Here is a 19,022-nt window from a genome sequence, read left to right on the forward strand (position 1 = left end):
AGCTGGCGGAGAGGGGGAGTGGTGTCTCTCCGCTGCCTCCAAAGCAAAAGAAGAAAGGGAAGAGGGGGAGCTCGGCATGCTGTGAGAGGGAGGGGGGTGAGGGGGGGGAGGGGGTGGCCAAGCGTGTGATGGGGGAGGGAAGAACACCGTTGGCATCGCTGTTTGCCTCAGCCCCACAACAGCTGGTGGAGGGAGACTCCCAGGGCGTGGCGCTGGGCTGGGTGTCTGAGGGGGGATCTCAACTCCTGCTTGGGGAGGTGGGATCTCCTGCTCTCGACCTCAGTCCAGCTGCCTTTAGGGAGAGAGGAGAGGAGGGTGTTGGTGGGGAACCCAGGATGCAGGGAACTCCAAGGCCTAACACCATACCTGCATCCTGGGTTGGAGAGATGGAGGAGGACGGGGGGACGTCAGGAGAGGAGAAGACGTCCCCGCCGGAGGAGGAGAAGCAGGGGAGCATCGGGTGAGTCTCCTGTTTTTTGTTGGTTTTGGGTTTAAGTCTGTTGAAATAAGGGTTTTTGGTTTTTAAATAAAAATTTCTGTTAAATTTTTTAGTTTAAATGTAAGGGGTTTGAGGGATTTTGTTAAGAGGAGGGCGGTGTTTAGTTTTTTGGAAGGGGTGGGTTTTGATGTTTGTTTTTTACAGGAGGTTCACCTGAGGGATGGAGGGGATGTCATCAGGTTTAGGAGGGAGTGGGATAAGGGGGAGTCAGTTTGGGGTATAGGTGGGGTGCATTCTACAGGGGTGGGGATTTTGTTTGGGAATAGGGAGGTGAAGGTGGAGGGCACGTTTGTTGTGATGCAAGGGAGGGTTATGGGGGTGGATGTCACTTTTAGGGATAGTAGGTATAGGTTAGTGGTGGTGTATGGGCCACAGGTGGCGGCAGACAGGAGGGAGATGGTGGACTGTCTGACGCCCCTGTGTGTTACAAATAGGCACTTAGTGATAGGGGGGGATTTTAATATAGATTTAGGGTTAGCGGGGGATAGTAGTGCAGGCGCCATCACCGGGCTAATGGCTTGCCATGGTCTGGTTGATGGAGGCCTGCACTCTACTCCGACAATGGCTGGTCCCACATGGCGCAACTCCCGGGGGGTTGCGCGGAGGCTCGACTACATTTTCCTATCTAGGTCTTTGGGTCAGTTGTCTGGGCGGCTGTTGCCTGTGTTCTTCTCAGATCACGACGGGGTGCTCCTGCAGGTGGGGTCGCCAGTCTGCCTCTTCGGTAGGGGGTACTGGAAATTAGATCGGGATGTGCTGGAGGAGCAAGCTTTCGTTGACACCTTTTTTGGTTTCTTTCGGGGGCTTGAAGGCCTCCGGTCCATGTGCGAGGGGGTGTTAGAGTGGTGGGATTTAGTTAAGGTAAGGATTAGGGCTTTTATAATAGGATATTGTAAGAGGAAAAAAAGGGAGGAAAGGAGGGAGGTGGATCGTATCCAAAGGTTGCTCGAACTCGAGTACGAGGCAGGCAACCTCGGCGGGTCGATTGACTGGGAGAGATCCACTGACCTGAAGGCGCAGCTCAGGGAGCTGCAGGAGCGGAAGGCTCGAGCTTTCCTGGAGCGTGCGCATAATGGCTTTCTAGAACATAATGAGACTTGTTCCGCTATGTTCTTTAAGTCGGTTAGGGGCAGACAGAGTAGGAAGATAATGCATGGGGTGAGGAAAGAAGATGATAGCATAGTTAGAAAACCGGAGGAAATGGTCAGGGTGACAACTGATCATTTCCGAGGTTTATTTAAAGAGAGGGTAATAGATGTAGAGCAGGGAAATGTGTTTTTAGAACACTTGTCCCGGCGAGTGCCGGAGGACATTAGAGATGTGATGGAGGCTCAGATCTCCCTCGAGGAGGTTGAGAGTGCTCTCAGGAGGATGGGAAAAGGGAAGGTGCCTGGGATGGATGGGTTGCCGGCCGAGTTTTACCTCAAGTTTTGGGGTATACTTGGACCAGTGGTCCTCGAAGTCTTGAAGGCCATCCTTGAGACGGGGGTCCCGGGGGGATCAATGGCTGTCGGTGTGCTGTCACTTCTTTATAAGAAGGGGGAAGCAACTGACCTGGGCAACTGGAGGCCATTGACCATGCTGTGTGTAGACTATAAGCTCTTAGCAAAGGTCTTAGCAGACCGGTTGCGCACAGCCCTTCCCTACGTCGTCCACGAGGATCAGACGTGTGGGGTAGAGGGACGCTCTATTAGGTGGAACCTTCAGTTGATCAGGGACTCCATCGCTTGGGTAGAAGATAGAGGGCTGCCTTTAATGGTAGCAGCGCTTGATCAGGCGAAAGCCTTTGATCGCGTGAATAGATCCTTTCTATTCAGGGTGTTAGGCAGATTAGGATTTGGGGAGAAGTTTATAGGATGGATCCGTACTTTATATGTCGGAGCGGGGTGCCGGGTTAGCGTTAACAGTCACTTAGGTGACGTTTTTGACCTCTCGTCTGGGGTCAGGCAGGGATGCCCGCTCTCGGCTCTCCTCTTCGTTCTGTACATGGAGCCTCTGGGGGCTGCCATTAGGGCAGACACAGGGGTGGAGGGCTTGCTGATCCCTGGAAGTGGCGGTCTCCGTGTCAAGTTGACACAGTACGCCGACGACACCTCCTTGCTGCTTTGCAAGGACTCGTGCTTGACAAGGTCCCTTGCCATTATTGGGGACTTCACCCGAGCGTCGGGGGCGGTTCTGAACCACGCGAAGTCTTCCGTCAAATTTTTCGGAAGATGGAGTGGTAGGACGGATGTGCCCGGAGGGTTATCTCTCTGTAACGGGGCCCTGAGGGTTCTCGGGGTCCACTTTGAGACCTCCGGCTCAGCGACGCTGAACTGGAACATGGGCATCGCAGTGGTACAGAGGAAGCTAGCAATGTGGAGGGCTAGGTCTTTGTCCTTTTTAGGCAAGGTCCTGGTTCTCAAGGTGGATGTACTGCCATCTCTTTTGTATTTGGCGTACATCTACCCATTGCCGGCTTGTCTGAGGAGGCCTCTAGTGAGGCTAGTGTTTCAGTTCATGTGGGGTGGCAGGTACGAGTGGGTCGCCAGGGCACGCATGATCTGTCCCATCGGGGAGGGAGGTAGGGGGGTACCACATCTCCCCCTCAAGCTGGACGCAATTTTTGTTTCTTTTCTGTTAACGGAGCTTGCTCAGCCGGTACTACACCCGTCCGGTTACCTCCTGCGGGTGTTCTTCTCGTATCAGGCGAGAAGCGTAATGGTGTGGTCTAACACGGGTCCTCGGGCGGAACAGCTGCCGTGGCACTTTGGCCATGCGGCCAAGTGGCTGCGTGCGCACCCCGAGGTTGAAGTTGCCCGAGTAGGTTTAGATCACAGGCACCTGTACGAGGAGGTCAGACGGGCAGTAAGTCCGGCACCTGTAGTGGGCATCCCGGCGGCGGTCTGGGAGGGAGTGCAGGCGCGGGGCCTGGACAACAGGCTCAAGGACCTGAATTGGTTGAGTCTCCACAAGTGTTTGCCGGTACGCTCCACCATGTACCGGCATAGCTTGGCGCGATCCCCCACCTGTCCAAGACTTTCTTGTGGCAGGGAGGAGACTGTGCGCCATGTCTTTTGGGACTGTGCCATTGCCGGAGTAGTATGGGCAAAGGCACGGGTGTTGTTAGGAAGGGTTAGAGGTGATTTTGTATTGACGTGGGCTAGGTTAGAGAGAGGTGTAGGGAGAGCGAGGGGGACGGATAGGGATAGGTTTCTGCTCTGGCTTCTCATGAGCCTCTTTAAGCGAGGGCTGTGGGAAGCCAGGCAGAACATGGTCAAGACAGGGAGAGATTGGGGGGTGGAAGGAATAGTGAGGAGGGTGGAAGGAGATTTGAGGGGGAGGATGAAGAGGGAGAAGACGAAGTGGGGGCAGCACGCTGCCCGGGAGAGATGGAAGGGGGGATTAGGGCTGGGGTTATTTTAGATTAGGGACGGGAAGATAGGGAAAGTTAGTGTTTAGGATGACGGGGAGGGATGATGCTCCCCTGAGTTTTGTTTTGGGGTTTTTTGGTTTGTTTTATAAATTAAAATACCATTATTTGAGTTTGAAGGAATATATGATTTTGTAAAGAATGAATGGTATTGAACGTAATAAATTATTTTTTCTAAAAAAAAAAAATCTGTTCTTATCAGTTTAATATCTGATACGTCCCCCATCGGGGGACTACATATTAAATGGATTTTTCGAACAGGGAGTCGGAAATGGGGCTTGCTCCGTCCGCTCCACGCATCGACCCGGTATTGCAGTACCTCCGGGAACGGTGCAACACTTTTCTCCCATTGTCAAGGAAAAAGAAATACACCAAGCTATGTAAAACAGCTAGCAGAAGAAGAGAAGGAATGAAAAAAGAAGAATCATCCAAACTGAAACAAGTGCGAAGCCCCCTTCATGGGGGTCCCCCGTTTTCCCGCCATTTTACTTAAAAAAAAAAAAAACATTGGCCAGGAGTGTGTGTGTGTGTGTGTGTGTGTGTGTGTGTGTGTGTGTGTGTGTGTGTGTGTGTGTGTGTTTTTGAGCCCCCCCCAAAAAAATACAATCACTTCACCAGGATTGTGTGTGTGTGTGTGTGTGTGTGTGTGTTTTTGAGCCCCCCCCCAAAAAAATACAATCACTTCACCAGGATTGTGTGTGTGTGTGTGTGTGTGTGTGTTTTTGAGCCCCCCCCAAAAATACAATCACTTCACCAGGATTGTCTGTCTGTCTGTCTGTCTGTCTGTCTGTCTGTGACTTTTTACCCACAGCCCTCGAAAACTTGGAAGAGTGGGTTCGGGGACCACCCGCGGGGACCCGGCCTAGAGTGCACCGTGTGTGTCTCGGGCCCCGACCTCTGACTTCCATACGACTCTGGTTTCTCTTCATTACGCCCAAGCCTTTCGCCTTTTACTAAAGACTTCCGTGGAGAGGAACACTTACGAGTTCAACGTATTTTTGGAAGGGCTTTGCTTCTGGCAGAGCCCGGTATCTTGTTTCAAGAGAAATTGACAGAGATGACGCCGAGACTTTTTGCTCAGGCGTTTGACTTGAAGCCGGCTGACCGACCGGCGTATTTTTTCCACTCAAAGTAGTCGCTCGGGCAATTGAGTTCAAGCCCGACGATGACTGGTGTATTTGCCGGGCATTGAACAAATAGTCGCACTAGGATTAAAGAGCTAGTGACCTAACGACGCATTAGCGACTTTTAAAAAAAAACACACCCGCCTGTCACCAGGGAAGCGTTGGGTGAGGAGGAGCCAACTTTTGCCAAACCGATGAGGTCTGCCGAGGCCCCCGGGGGCCCGGCGGGTGCAGGGGTCAATTTGTGGGTTATCGCTTCTCGGCCTTTTGGCTCAGATCAAGCTTGGTACCGAGGTGCCCCAGAGCTCGCTGAGTCAAAAGGTCGGAGGTAGGAGGGCGGTAATTTTTTTTGTGAGGATTTGGTTTTTCACCAAGCGGCTTCTTTTTTATTGGAAGAGAGCTTTACCGGACAAGATGGCAGAAAATGTTCCAAAAAGATCGGTTCCTGGGATTGGACTTGTAAACACGGTGAGGTTTGCATGGAGCAGCAAAGACATGGAGCCAATCGGGAGAGAAACATTTGGGAGATCTGTCTTGATGGGGATCCTGAATCTGACGGTTAAAGACGTTTTATGCCTTCAGGGTAACCCAATAGAGAAAGCCTATGATGTCACCTTTTACACCGAGGCAATGCATGACGAAATCATGAAGAAGGTGAAGGCTGTGGGAGATACGAGGCCTTTGAGTTACTACAAGGTCTCAAGTATGGCGAAGAATAACTTTAGGGTGGTAACTGTTAATATATACAACCCGCACGTCAAGGACGAGGAGGTAAGGGCATTCCTGGGGAGGTTTATGGACAACGTATCATCGGCGAGACTCCTCAGGGACTCCCTGGGGTTCTGGAATGGCAGGCGGGGTTTCCAGGCACTCCTCAGGGAGGACCCTACGGGATTGGGTGGATACCTCCATCCTCCTGCGATGTTCTCCCTGGGGGCTGACAGGGGGACGTTGTTTTACGCACGTCAGCCCCCGTTCTGCAGGCGTTGTATGGCCTACGGTCATATCCTCGCCTCGTGCAGCACAAAAAAGTGCAGAATTTGTGGATCTGCGGAGCACGAGGCGAGGGACTGCGACGAGCCTAAGGCGTGCCACGGGTGTGGCTCGTCAGCACACCTGTGGCGGGAGTGCCCGGCTCGTCAGAGGTCATACGCGTCTGCAGCTGGGGGGGGAGCAGGAGCGGGGGATGGGGGAAGAAGAGGGGAAGGAAGGACATCACAGGAAAAGGACAAGAGAAAAGAACGGAAAGAAGAGGAGCAAGGAGCGACAGCAGGAGGGCAGGGGGAGAAAGAAGACACGGGAGCAGAAAAAGGAGAAGATTTGAAAGGAAGGAAGGGAGTGGAGGAGCGAGAGACACCGACAAGGGAGGGAGAGGTGGTGGAGGGGGTGCCGGTGGCGGGGGCTGGGGAGGAGGAGGAGGGAAGGGGGGTGAGGGAGTGGGGGGACAGCATGTCGAGCGCCCTAGTGGAGGAGTTGAGGGGAATGGTGGAGGAGCTGGCGGAGAGGGGGAGTGGTGTCTCTCCGCTGCCTCCAAAGCAGAAGAAGAAAGGGAAGAGGGGGAGCTCGGCATGCTGTGAGAGGGAGGGGGGTGAGGGGGGGGAGGGGGTGGCCAAGCGTGTGATGGGGGAGGGAAGAACGCCTTTGGCATCGCTGTTTGCCTCAGCCCCCCAACAGCTGGTGGAGGGAGACTCCCAGGGCGTGGCGCTGGGCTGGGTGTCGGAGGGGGGATCTCAACTCCTGCTTGGGGAGGTGGGATCTCCTGCTCTCGACCTCAGTCCAGCTGCCTTTAGGGAGAGAGGAGAGGAGGGTGTTGGTGGGGAACCCAGGATGCAGGGAACTCCAAGGCCTAACACCATACCTGCATCCTGGGTTGGAGAGATGGAGGAGGACGGGGGGACGTCAGGAGAGGAGAAGACGTCCCCGCCGGATGAGACTCCTGTTTTTTGTTATTTTTTGGCTTAATTATGTTGATGTAGAATTTTATTTTTAAATGACATTTTCTGTTAATATTTTTAGTATAAATGTAAGGGGTTTGAGGGATTTTGTTAAGAGGAGGGCGGTTTTTAGTTTTTTGGAAGGGGTGGGTTTTGATGTTTGTTTTTTACAGGAGGTTCACCTGAGGGATGGAGGGGATGTCATCAGGTTTAGTAGGGAGTGGGATAAGGGGGAGTCAGTTTGGTGTATAGGTGGGGTTCATTCTACAGGGGTGGGGATTTTGTTTGGGAATAGGGAGGTGAAGGTGGAGGGCACGTTTGTTGTGATGCAAGGAAGGGTTATGGGGGTGGATGTCACTTTTAGGGATAGTAGGTATAGGTTAGTGGTGGTGTATGGGCCGCAGGTGGCGGCAGACAGGAGGGAGATGGTGGACTGTCTGACGCCCCTGTGTGTTACAAATAGGCACTTAGTGATAGGGGGGGATTTTAATATAGATTTAGGCGTAGGGGGAGATAGTAGTGCAGGCGCCATCACCGGGCTAATGGCGTGCCATGGTCTGGTTGATGGAGGCCTGCACTCTACTCCGACAATGGCTGGTCCCACATGGCGCAACTCCCGGGCGCAACTCCCATTGTCGGAGTAGAGGCCTGCACTCTACTCCGACAATGGCTGGTCCCACATGGCGCAACTCACATGGCGCAACTCTCCGGTCCATGTGCGAGGGGGTGTTAGAGTGGTGGGATTTAGTTAAGGTAAGGATTAGGGCTTTTATAATAGGATATTGTAGGAGGACAAAAAGGGAGGAAAGGAGGGAGGTGGATCGTATCCAAAGGTTGATTGAACTCGAGTACGAGGCAGGCAACCTCGGCGGGTCAATTGACTGGGAGAGATCCACTGACCTGAAGGCGCAGCTCAGGGAGCTGCAGGAGCGGAAGGCTCGAGCTTTCCTGGAGCGTGCGCATAATGGCTTTCTAGAACATAATGAGACTTGTTCCGCTATGTTCTTTAAGTCGGTTAGGGCCAGACAGAGTAGGAAGATAATGCATGGGGTGAGGGAAGAAGATGGTAGTATAGTGAGAAAACCGGAGGAAATGGTCAGGGTGACAACTGATCATTTCCGAGGTTTATTTAAGGAAAGGGAAATAGATGTAGAGCAGGGAAATGTGTTTTTAGAACACTTGTCCCGGCGATTGCCGGAGGACATTAGAGATGTGATGGAGGCTCAGATCTCCCTCGAAGAGGTTGAGAGCGCTCTCAGGAGGATGGGAAAAGGGAAGGTGCCTGGGATGGATGGGCTGCCGGCCGAGTTTTACCTCAAGTTTTGGGGAATACTTGGACCAGTGGTTCTCGAAGTCTTGAAGGCCATCCTTGAGACGGGGGTCCCAGGGGATTCAATGGCTGTCGGTGTGCTGTCACTTCTTTATAAGAAGGGGGAAGCAACTGACCTTGGCAACTGGAGGCCGTTGACCATGCTGTGTGTAGACTATAAGCTCTTAGCAAAGGTCATGGCAGACCGGTTGCGCACAGCCCTTCCCTACGTCGTCCACGAGGATCAGACGTGTGGGGTAGAGGGACGCTCTATTAGGTGGAACCTACAGTTGATCAGGGACTCCATCGCTTGGGTAGAAGATAGAGGGCTGCCTTTAATGGTAGCAGCGCTTGATCAGGCGAAAGCTTTTGATCGCGTGAATAGATCCTTTCTATTCAGGGTATTAGGCAGATTAGGATTTGGGGAGAAGTTTATAAGATGGATCCGTACTTTATATGTCGGAGCGGGGTGCCGGGTTAGCGTTAACAGTCACTTAGGTGACGTTTTTGACCTCTCGTCTGGGGTCAGGCAGGGATGCCCGCTCTCGGCTCTCCTCTTCGTTCTGTACATGGAGCCTCTGGGGGCTGCCATTAGGGCAGACACAGGGGTGGAGGGCTTGCTGATCCCTGGAAGTGGCGGTCTCCGTGTCAAGTTGACACAGTACGCCGACGACACCTCCTTGCTGCTTTGCAAGGACTCGTGCTTGACAAGGTCCCTTGCCATTATTGGGGATTTCACCCGAGCGTCGGGGGCGGTTCTGAACCACGCGAAGTCTTCCGTTAAATTTTTCGGAAGATGGAGTGGTAGGACGGATGTGCCCGGAGGGTTATCTCTCTGTAACGGGGCCCTGAGGGTTCTCGGGGTCCACTTTGAGACCTCCGGCTCAGCGACGCTGAACTGGAACATGGGCATCGCAGTGGTACAGAGGAAGCTAGCGATGTGGAGGGCTAGGTCTTTGTCCTTTTTAGGCAAGGTCCTGGTTCTCAAGGTGGATGTACTGCCATCTCTTTTGTATTTGGCGTACATCTACCCATTGCCGGCTTGTCTGAGGAGGCCTCTAGTGAGGCTAGTGTTTCAGTTCATGTGGGGTGGCAGGTACGAGTGGGTCGCCAGGGCACGCATGATCTGTCCCATCGGGGAGGGAGATAGGGGGGTACCACATCTCCCCCTCAAGCTGGACGCAATTTTTGTTTCTTTTCTGTTAACGGAGCTTGCTCAGCCGGTACTACACCCGTCCGGTTACCTCCTGCGGGTGTTCTTCTCGTATCAGGCGAGAAGCGTAATGGTGTGGTCTAACACGGGTCCTCGGGCGGAACAGCTGCCGTGGCACTTTGGCCATGCGGCCAAGTGGCTGCGTGCGCACCCCGAGGTTGAAGTCGCCCGAGTAGGTTTAGATCACAGGCACCTGTACGAGGAGGTTAGACGGGCAGTAAGTCCGGCACCTGTAGTGGGCATCCCGGCGGCGGTCTGGGAGGGAGTGCAGGTGCGGGGCCTGGACAACAGGCTCAAGGACCTGAATTGGTTGAGCCTCCACAAGTGTTTGCCGGTACGCTCCACCATGTGCCGGCATAGCTTGGCGCGATCCCCCACCTGCCCAAGACCTTCTTGTGGCAGGGAGGAGACTGTGCGCCATGTCTTTTGGGACTGTGCCATTGCCGTAGTAGTATGGGCAAAGGCACGGGTGTTGTTAGGAAGGGTTAGAGGGGATTTTGTTTTGACTTGGGCCAGGCTAGAGAGAGGTGTAGGGAGAGCGAGGGGGACGGATAGGGATAGGTTTCTGCTCTGGCTTCTCATGAGCATCTTTAAGCGGGGGCTGTGGGAAGCCAGGCAGAACATGGTCACGACAGGGAGAGATTGGGGGGTGGAAGGAATAGTGAGGAGGGTGGAAGGAGATTTGAGGGGGAGGATGAAGAGGGAGGAGAGGAAGTGGGGGCAGCATGCTGCCCGGGAGAGGTGGAAGGGGGGATTAGGGCTGGGGTTATTTTAGATTAGGGATGGGAAGATAGGGAGAGATAGATTGTAGGATGACGGGGAGGGACGATGCTCCCCTGAGTTTTTTGTTTTGGGTTTTCGTTTGTTCCTTGGATTAAAAATGCCATTATTATTTGACTTTGAATGGAGGGTATGATTTTGTGTTGTATTGTATGAATGGCATTGAATGTAATAAATTATTTTTTCTAAAAAAAAAAATCTGTTCTTATCAGTTTAATATCTGATACGTCCCCCATCGGGGGACTACATATTAAATGGATTTTTCGAACAGGGAGTCGGAAATGGGGCTTGCTCCGTCCGCTCCACGCATCGACCCGGTATTGCAGTACCTCCGGGAACGGTGCAACACTTTTCTCCCATTGTCAAGGAAAAAGAAATACACCAAGCTATGTAAAACAGCTAGCAGAAGAAGAGAAGGAATGAAAAAAGAAGAATCATCCAAACTGAAACAAGTGCGAAGCCCCCTTCATGGGGGTCCCCCGTTTTCCCGCCATTTTACTTAAAAAAAAAAAAAAAACATTGGCCAGGAGTGTGTGTGTGTGTGTGTGTGTGTGTGTGTGTGTGTGTGTGTGTTTTTGAGCCCCCCCCCAAAAAATACAATCACTTCACCAGGATTGTGTGTGTGTGTGTGTGTGTGTGTGTGTTTTTGAGCCCCCCCCCAAAAAAATACAATCACTTCACCAGGATTGTGTGTGTGTGTGTGTGTGTGTGTGTTTTTGAGCCCCCCCCAAAAATACAATCACTTCACCAGGATTGTCTGTCTGTCTGTCTGTCTGTCTGTCTGTCTGTCTGTCTGTCTGTGACTTTTTACCCACAGCCCTCGAAAACTTGGAAGAGTGGGTTCGGGGACCACCCGCGGGGACCCGGCCTAGAGTGCACCGTGTGTGTCTCGGGCCCCGACCTCTGACTTCCATACGACTCTGGTTTCTCTTCATTACGCACAAGCCTTTCGCCTTTTACTAAAGACTTCCGTGGAGAGGAACACTTACGAGTTCAACGTATTTTTGGAAGGGCTTTGCTTCTGGCAGAGCCCGGTATCTTGTTTCAAGAGAAATTGACAGAGATGACGCCGAGACTTTTTGCTCAGGCGTTTGACTTGAAGCCGGCTGACCGACCGGCGTATTTTTTCCACTCAAAGTAGTCGCTCGGGCAATTGAGTTCAAGCCCGACGATGACTGGTGTATTTGCCGGGCATTGAACAAATAGTCGCACTAGGATTAAAGAGCTAGTGACCTAACGACGCATTAGCGACTTTTAAAAAAAAACACACCCGCCTGTCACCAGGGAAGCGTTGGGTGAGGAGGAGCCAACTTTTGCCAAACCGATGAGGTCTGCCGAGGCCCCCGGGGGCCCGGCGGGTGCAGGGGTCAATTTGTGGGTTATCGCTTCTCGGCCTTCTGGCTAAGATCAAGCTTGGTACTGTTGTGCCCCAGAGCTCGCTTAGCTAGAAGCCGAAGGTCGGAGAGCGGTAAAATTTTTGGAGTGTGCGTTACTTTTGAATCTCAGCCGTTTTTGGCTTTTCTCATTTGTTTTTCTTTTTCCTGGAAGAGAGCGGGAGTGGACCGGAGCTGCAAAGGAGAATGGCAAACAACTCTTCAAATAGGTCGGTCCCAGGGGTTGGGCTGGCAAATACCCTGAGGTTTGCTTGGAAAGAAAAAGAGATGGAGCCGTTTGGACGAGAAACTTTTGGAAGAACCATCCTGATTGGGACTCTCAAGCTGGCGGTGAAGGACGTTTTTTGCCTCCAAGGCAACTCGTTGGAGGGAGCCTTTGATGTGGCGTTTTACACAGAGGTCAAGCATGACGAGATCCTTAAAAAGGCGAGAGCAATGAGAGGGGAGAAGCCGATGTGCCATTACGAGGTAACGAGTTTGGCAAAAAACTATTTCAGGATCGTAACAGTGAACATCTACAACCCCTATGTAAAGGATGAGGAAGTGAGGGCCTTTCTGGGGAGATATATGAACAATGTCTCCTCAGCAAGGTACCTCAAGGATTCCCTGGGTTTCTGGAATGGGAGGAGAGGCTTTCAGGCCCTCCTCAGAGAGGACCCTAAGGGACTGGGTGGGTACCTTCATCCCCCAGCTATGTTCTCCCTGGGGGCTGACAGGGGGACATTATATTATGCACGTCAGCCCCCGTTTTGCAGACGCTGTATGGCCTATGGGCACATCCTGGCCTCGTGCAGCACTAGAAAGTGCAGATTTTGTGGATCGGGGGCGCACGAGGCCAAGGACTGTGACGAGCCTAAGGCATGCCACGGGTGTGGCTCTACAGCGCACCTGTGGCGTGATTGCCCGGCTCGTCAGCGGTCATACGCGTCTGCAGTTGGAGGGGGAGCAGCAGCGGGGGATGGGGGAAGAAGAGGTGGGGGAGAAGAAAAAGGAAAGGACGGGAACACAGGCCCAGAGGAGACGGCCCAACGGAAGGAGGAGGAGAAAGAGGTGGCAACAGGAGGCGAGGGGGACAGAGAAGGAAAGGAAGAAGAAGGACTAGAAGGAGATGGAAGAAAAGAGGTGGAAGGAAGCAAAAGAGTGGAGGAGCAAGAGAGAGCAACGGTGGAGGGGGTGCCGGTGGCAGGGACTGTGGAGGGGGAGGAGGGGGGAGAGGGGGTGAGGGAGTGGGGGGACAGTATGTCAAGCTCCCTCGTGGAAGAGATGAGGGTAATGGTGGAGGAGCTAGCGGGGAGGGAGGGTGGTGTCTCCCCGCTGCCTCCAACACCAAAGAAGAAAGGGAAGAGGAGGAGTGGCTCGGCAGGCTGTGGGGGGGAGGAGGGGGGCAAGCGAGTGATGGGGGAGGGAAGAACGCCCTTGTCCTCGCTGTTCTCCCCTGCCCCTCAGCAGCTGGTGGAGGGAGACTCCCAGGGCGTGGCGCTGGGCTGGGTGTCTGAGGGGGGATCTCAACTCCTGCTTGGGGAGTTGGGGTCCCCTACTCTCGACCTCAGTCCGGTAGCCGACAGGGAGAGAGGAACGGAGGGTGTTGGTGGGGAACCCAGGATGCAGGGCACTCCAAGGCCTAACACCATGCCTGCATCCTGGGTTGGGGAGATGGAGGACGGGGGGACGTCAGGAGAGAAGACGTCCCCGCCGGATGAGCTGAAGCAGGGGAGCATCGGGTGAGTCTCCTGTTTTTTTGTTATGTTGGGTTAAGTTGGTTGAATTAAGGGGTTGTTTTTATTTATAATTAAACTTTCTGTTAATTTTTTTAGTTTAAATGTAAGGGGTCTGAGGGACTTTGTTAAAAGGAGGGTGGTTTTTAGTTTTTTGGAAGGGGTGGGTTTTGATGTTTGTTTTTTACAGGAGGTTCACCTGAGGGATGGAGGGGATATCATTAGATTTAGTAGAGAGTGGGATAAGGGGGAGTCAGTTTGGGGTATAGGTGGGGTTCATTCAACGGGGGTGGGTATTTTGTTTGGGAATAGGGAGGTGAAGGTAGAGGACACTTTTGTTGTTATGCAGGGGAGGGTTTTGGGGGTGGATGTCACTTTTAGGGATAGTAGGTATAGGTTAGTGGTGGTGTATGGGCCACAGGTGGCGGCAGACAGGAGGGAGATGGTGGACTGTCTGGCGCCCCTGTGTGTCACAAATAGGCACTTGGTGATAGGTGGGGATTTTAACATAGATTTAGGGTTAGTGGGAGATAGCAGTGCAGGCGCCATCACCGGGCTAATGGCTTGCCATGGTCTGGTTGATGGAGGCCTGCACACTACTCCGACAATGGCGAGTCCCACATGGCGCAACTCCCGGGGGGTTGCGCGGAGGCTCGACTATATTTTCCTATCCAGGTCTTTGGGTCAGTTGTCTGGGCGGCTGTTGCCTGTGTTCTTTTCAGATCACGACGGGGTGCTCCTGCAGGTGGGGTTGCCAGTCTGCCTCTTCGGTAGGGGGTACTGGAAATTAAATCGGGATGTGCTGGAGGAGCAAGTTTTCGTTGACGCCTTTTTTGGTTTCTTTCGGGGGCTTGAAGGCCTCCGGTCCATGTGCGAGGGGGTATTGGAGTGGTGGGATTTAGTTAAGGTGAGGATTAGGGCTTTTATAATAGGATATTGTAAAAGGGCAAAAAGGGAGGAAAGGAGGGAGGTGGATCGTATCCAAAGGTTGATTGAACTCGAATACGAGGCAGGCAACCTCGGCGGGTCGATTGACTGGGAGAGATCCACAGCCCTGAAGGCGCAGCTCAGGGAGCTGCAGGAGCGGAAGGCTCGAGCTTTCCTGGAGCGTGCACATAATGGCTTTTTAGAACACAATGAGACTTGTTCCGCTATGTTCTTTAAGTCAGTTAGGGGTAGGCAGGTAATGCATGGGGTTAGGGAAGAAAATGGCAGTATAGTTAGAAAGCCGGAGGAGATGGTCAGGGTGACAACTGATCATTTCCGAGGTTTATTTAAGGAGAGGGAAATAGATGTAGAGCAGGGAAATGTGTTTTTAGAACACCTGTCCCGGCGATTGCCGGAGGACATTAGAGATGCGATGGAGGCTCAGATCTCCCTCGAGGAGGTTGAGAGTGCTCTCAGGAGGATGGGAAAAGGGAAGGTGCCTGGGATGGATGGGTTGCCGGCCGAGTTTTACCTCAAGTTTTGGGGTATACTTGGACCAGTGGTCCTCGAAGTCTTGAAGGCCATCCTCGAGACGGGGGTCCCGGGGGGATCAATGGCTGTCGGTGTGCTGTCACTTCTTTATAAGAAGGGGGAAGCAACTGACCTGGGCAACTGGAGGCCATTGACCATGCTGTGTGTAGACTATAAGCTCTTAGCAAAGGTCTTAGCGGACCGGTTGCGCACAGCCCTTCCCTACGTCGTCCATGAGGATCAGACGTGCGGGGTAGAGGGACGCTCTATTAGGTGGAACCTACAGTTGATCAGGGACTCCATTGCTTGGGTAGAAGACAGAGGGCTGCCTTTAATGGTAGCAGCGCTTGATCAGGCGAAAGCCTTTGATCGCGTGAATAGATCCTTTCTATTCAGGGTGTTAGGTAGATTAGGATTTGGGGAAAAGTTTATAGGATGGATCCGTACTTTATATGTCGGAGCGGGGTGCCGGGTTAGCGTAAACAGTCACTTAGGTGATGTTTTTGACCTCTCGTCTGGGGTCAGGCAGGGATGCCCGCTCTCGGCACTCCTCTTCGTTCTGTACATGGAGCCTCTGGGGGCTGCCATTAGGGCGGACACAGGGGTGGAAGGCTTGCTGATTCCTGGAAGTGGCGGTCTCCGTGTAAAGTTGACACAGTACGCCGACGACACCTCCTTGCTGCTTTGCAAGGACTCGTGCCTGACAAGGTCCCTTGCCATCATTGGGGACTTCACCCGAGCGTCGGGGGCGGTTCTTAACCACGCAAAGTCTTCCGTTAAGTTTTTCGGAAGATGGAGTGGTAGGACGGATGTGCCCGGAGGGTTATCTCTCTGTAACGGGGCCCTGAGGATACTCGGGGTCCATTTTGAGACCTCCGGCTCAGCGACGCTGAACTGGAACATGGGCATCGCAGTGGTACAGAAGAAGCTAGCAATGTGGAGGGCTAGGTCGTTGTCCTTTTTGGGCAAGGTCCTGGTTCTCAAGGTGGATGTATTGCCATCTCTATTGTACTTGGCGTACATCTACCCATTGCCGGCTTGTCTGAGGAGGCATCTAGTGAGGCTGGTGTTTCAGTTCATGTGGGGTGGCAGGTACGAGTGGGTCGCCAGGGCACGCATGATCTGTCCCATCGGGGAGGGAGGTAGGGGGGTACCACATCTCCCCCTCAAGCTGGACGCAATTTTTGTTTCCTTTCTGTTGACGGAGCTTGCTCAGCCAGTACTACACCCGTCCGGTTACCTCCTGCGGGTGTTCTTCTCGTATCAGGCGAGAAGCGTAATGGTGTGGTCTAACACGGGTCCTCGGGCGGAACAGCTGCCGTGGCACTTTGGTCATGCGGCCAAGTGGCTGCGTGCACATCCCGAGGTTGAAGTCGCCCGAGTAGGTTTAGACCACAGGCACCTGTACGAGGAGGTCAGACGGGCAGTAAGTCCGGCACCTGTAGTGGGCATCCCGGCGGTGGTCTGGGAAGGAGTGCAGGCGCGGGGTCTAGACAACAGGCTCAAGGACCTGAATTGGTTGAGCCTCCACAAGTGTTTGCCGGTACGCTCCACCATGTACCGGCATAGCTTGGCGCGATCCCCCACCTGCCCAAGGCTTTCTTGTGGCGGGGAGGAGACTGTGCGCCATGTCTTTTGGGACTGTGCCATTGCCGGAGTAGTATGGGCAAAGGCACGGGTGTTGTTAGGAAGGGTTAGAGGGGATTTTGTTTTGACTTGGGCTAGGCTAGAGAGAGGTGTAGGGAGAGCGAGGGGGACGGATAGGGATAGGTTTCTGCTCTGGCTTCTCATGAGCCTCTTTAAGCGGGGGCTGTGGGAAGCCAGGCAGAACATGGTTAAGACAGGGAAAGATGGGGGGGTGGAAGGAATAGTGAGGAGGGTGGAAGGAGATTTGAGAGGGAGGATGAAGAGGGAGGAGAGGAAGTGGGGGCAGCATGCTGCCCGGGAGAGATGGAAGGGGGGATTAGGGCTGGGGTTATTTTAGATTAGGGACGGGAAGATAGGGAAAGTTAGTGTTTAGGATGACGGGGAGGGATGATGCTCCCCTGAGTTTTTGTTTTGGGTTTTCGTTTGGTTTTTGAATTAAAAATGCCATTATTATTTGTGTTTGGATGGAATGTATGAGTTTGTATTGTTTTGTATTGTATGAATGGCATTGAATGTAATAAATTATTTTTTTCTATAAAAAAATCTGTTCTTATCAGTTTAATATCTGATACGTCCCCCATCGGGGGACTACATATTAAATGGATTTTTCGAACAGGGAGTCGGAAATGGGGCTTGCTCCGTCCGCTCCACGCATCGACCCGGTATTGCAGTACCTCCGGGAACGGTGCAACACTTTTCTCCCATTGTCAAGGAAAAAGAAATACACCAAGTATGTAAAACAGCTAGCAGAAGAAGAGAAGGAATGAAAAAAGAAGAATCATCCAAACTGAAACAAGTGCGAAGCCCCCTTCATGGGGGTCCCCCGTTTTCCCGCCATTTTACTTAAAAAAAAAAACCTTGGCCAGGAGTGTGTGTGTGTGTGTGTGTGTGTGTGTGTGGTGTGTGTGTGTGTGTGTGTGTTTTTGAGGCCCCCCCCAAAAAATACAATCACTTCACCAGGATTGTGTGTGTGTGTGTGTGTGTGTTTTTGAGCCCCCCCCAAAAATACAATCACTTCACCAGGATTGTCTATCTATCTGTCTGTCTGTCTGTCTGTCTGTCTGTCTGTGACTTTTTACCCACAGCCCTCGAAAACTTGGAAGAGTGGGTTCGGGGACCACCCGCGGGGACCCGGCCTAGAGTGCACCGTGTGTGTCTCGGGCCCCGACCTCTGACTTCCATACGACTCTGGTTTCTCTTCATTACGCACAAGCCTTTCGCCTTTTACTAAAGACTTCCGTGGAGAGGAACACTTACGAGTTCAACGTATTTTTGGAAGGGCTTTGCTTCTGGCAGAGCCCGGTATCTTGTTTCAAGAGAAATTGACAGAGATGACGCCGAGACTTTTTGCTCAGGCGTTTGACTTGAAGCCGGCTGACCGACCGGCGTATTTTTTCCACTCAAAGTAGTCGCTCGGGCAATTGAGTTCAAGCCCGACGATGACTGGTGTATTTGCCGGGCATTGAACAAATAGTCGCACTAGGATTAAAGAGCTAGTGACCTAACGACGCATTAGCGACTTTTAAAAAAAAACACACCCGCCTGTCACCAGGGAAGCGTTGGGTGAGGAGGAGCCAACTTTTGCCAAACCGATGAGGTCTGCCGAGGCCCCCGGGGGCCCGGCGGGTGCAGGGGTCAATTTGTGGGTTATCGCTTCTCGGCCTTTTGGCTCAGATCAAGCTTGGTACCGAGGTGCCCCAAAGCCCGCTGAGCCAAAAGGTCGAAGGAAGGCAGGAGGGAGGAAATTTTGTTTTGTGTACTGGAATCGGTTTTTTCAGATATCCTTCTATTTTTCATTGGCTTCTTTTAAGAGAGCTTTTTTCTTCGGACAAGATGGCAGAAAAATATCAAAGAACAGGTCGGTTCCTGGGAGTAGGTCTTGGCAAACACGGTGAGATTTGCATGGAAGGACAAGGAGGTGGAGCCAATTCGGGAGAGAAACATTTGGGAGAACAATCCTGATGGGATGCCTGAAGATGACGGTGAAGGATGTCCTCTGCCTCCAGGGCAACCCAATGGAGAGGGCGTATGATGTGACCTGCTATACACGAGGAGAAGCATGATGAAATCATGAAGAAGGTGAGGGCGTTGGAAGGAGAAGAGGCCGATGTGCTTATTATGGAGGTCACAAGCCTTGGCCAGGAATAACTTTCAGGGTGGTGACGGTTACATATGTACAACCCGCATGTCAAGGACGAAGAGGTGAGGGCCTTTCTGGGGAGGTATATGGACAAGGTCTCCTCAGCGAGGCTCCTCAGGGACTCCCTGGGGTTTTGGAATGGGAGGAGAGGATTCCAGGCCCTCCTCAGGGAGGACCCAAAGGGACAGGGTGGCTACCTCCATCCCCCTGCGATGTTCTCCCTGGGGGCTGACAGGGGGACGTTGTTTTACGCACGTCAGCCCCCGTTCTGCAGGCGTTGTATGGCCTACGGTCATATCCTCGCCTCGTGCAGCACAAGAAAGTGCAGAATTTGTGGATCTGCGGAGCACGAGGCGAGGGACTGCGACGAGCCGAAGGCGTGCCACGGGTGTGGCTC

The 19,022-nt window shown here is 52.9% G+C and overlaps 3 non-coding genes and 3 pseudogenes across 3 annotated transcripts; all 6 read left to right on the forward strand.

Moving 5' to 3' along the window:
• Positions 1 to 4,075: 4,075 nt before the first annotated feature.
• Positions 4,076 to 4,252, forward strand: LOC123736370 (uncharacterized; annotated as a pseudogene).
• Positions 4,253 to 4,820: 568 nt separating this feature from the next.
• On the forward strand, positions 4,821 to 4,937 carry LOC123730636 (U5 spliceosomal RNA). The gene has a single exon (XR_006762071.2). It is a non-coding gene; the product is annotated as a U5 spliceosomal RNA (small nuclear RNA).
• A 5,509-nt stretch (positions 4,938 to 10,446) lies between these two features.
• Positions 10,447 to 10,622, forward strand: LOC123736342 (uncharacterized; annotated as a pseudogene).
• A 564-nt stretch (positions 10,623 to 11,186) lies between these two features.
• On the forward strand, positions 11,187 to 11,303 carry LOC123736354 (U5 spliceosomal RNA). The gene has a single exon (XR_006766070.1). It is a non-coding gene; the product is annotated as a U5 spliceosomal RNA (small nuclear RNA).
• Positions 11,304 to 17,002: 5,699 nt separating this feature from the next.
• Positions 17,003 to 17,181, forward strand: LOC123736343 (uncharacterized; annotated as a pseudogene).
• A 487-nt stretch (positions 17,182 to 17,668) lies between these two features.
• On the forward strand, positions 17,669 to 17,785 carry LOC123730625 (U5 spliceosomal RNA). The gene has a single exon (XR_006762060.1). It is a non-coding gene; the product is annotated as a U5 spliceosomal RNA (small nuclear RNA).
• The last annotated feature ends 1,237 nt before the right edge of the window (positions 17,786 to 19,022 follow it).

This window comes from Salmo salar, chromosome 25, assembly GCF_965601325.2.
Source record: "Salmo salar chromosome 25, fSalSal1, whole genome shotgun sequence".
Taxonomy (NCBI): Eukaryota; Metazoa; Chordata; class Actinopteri; order Salmoniformes; family Salmonidae; genus Salmo; species Salmo salar.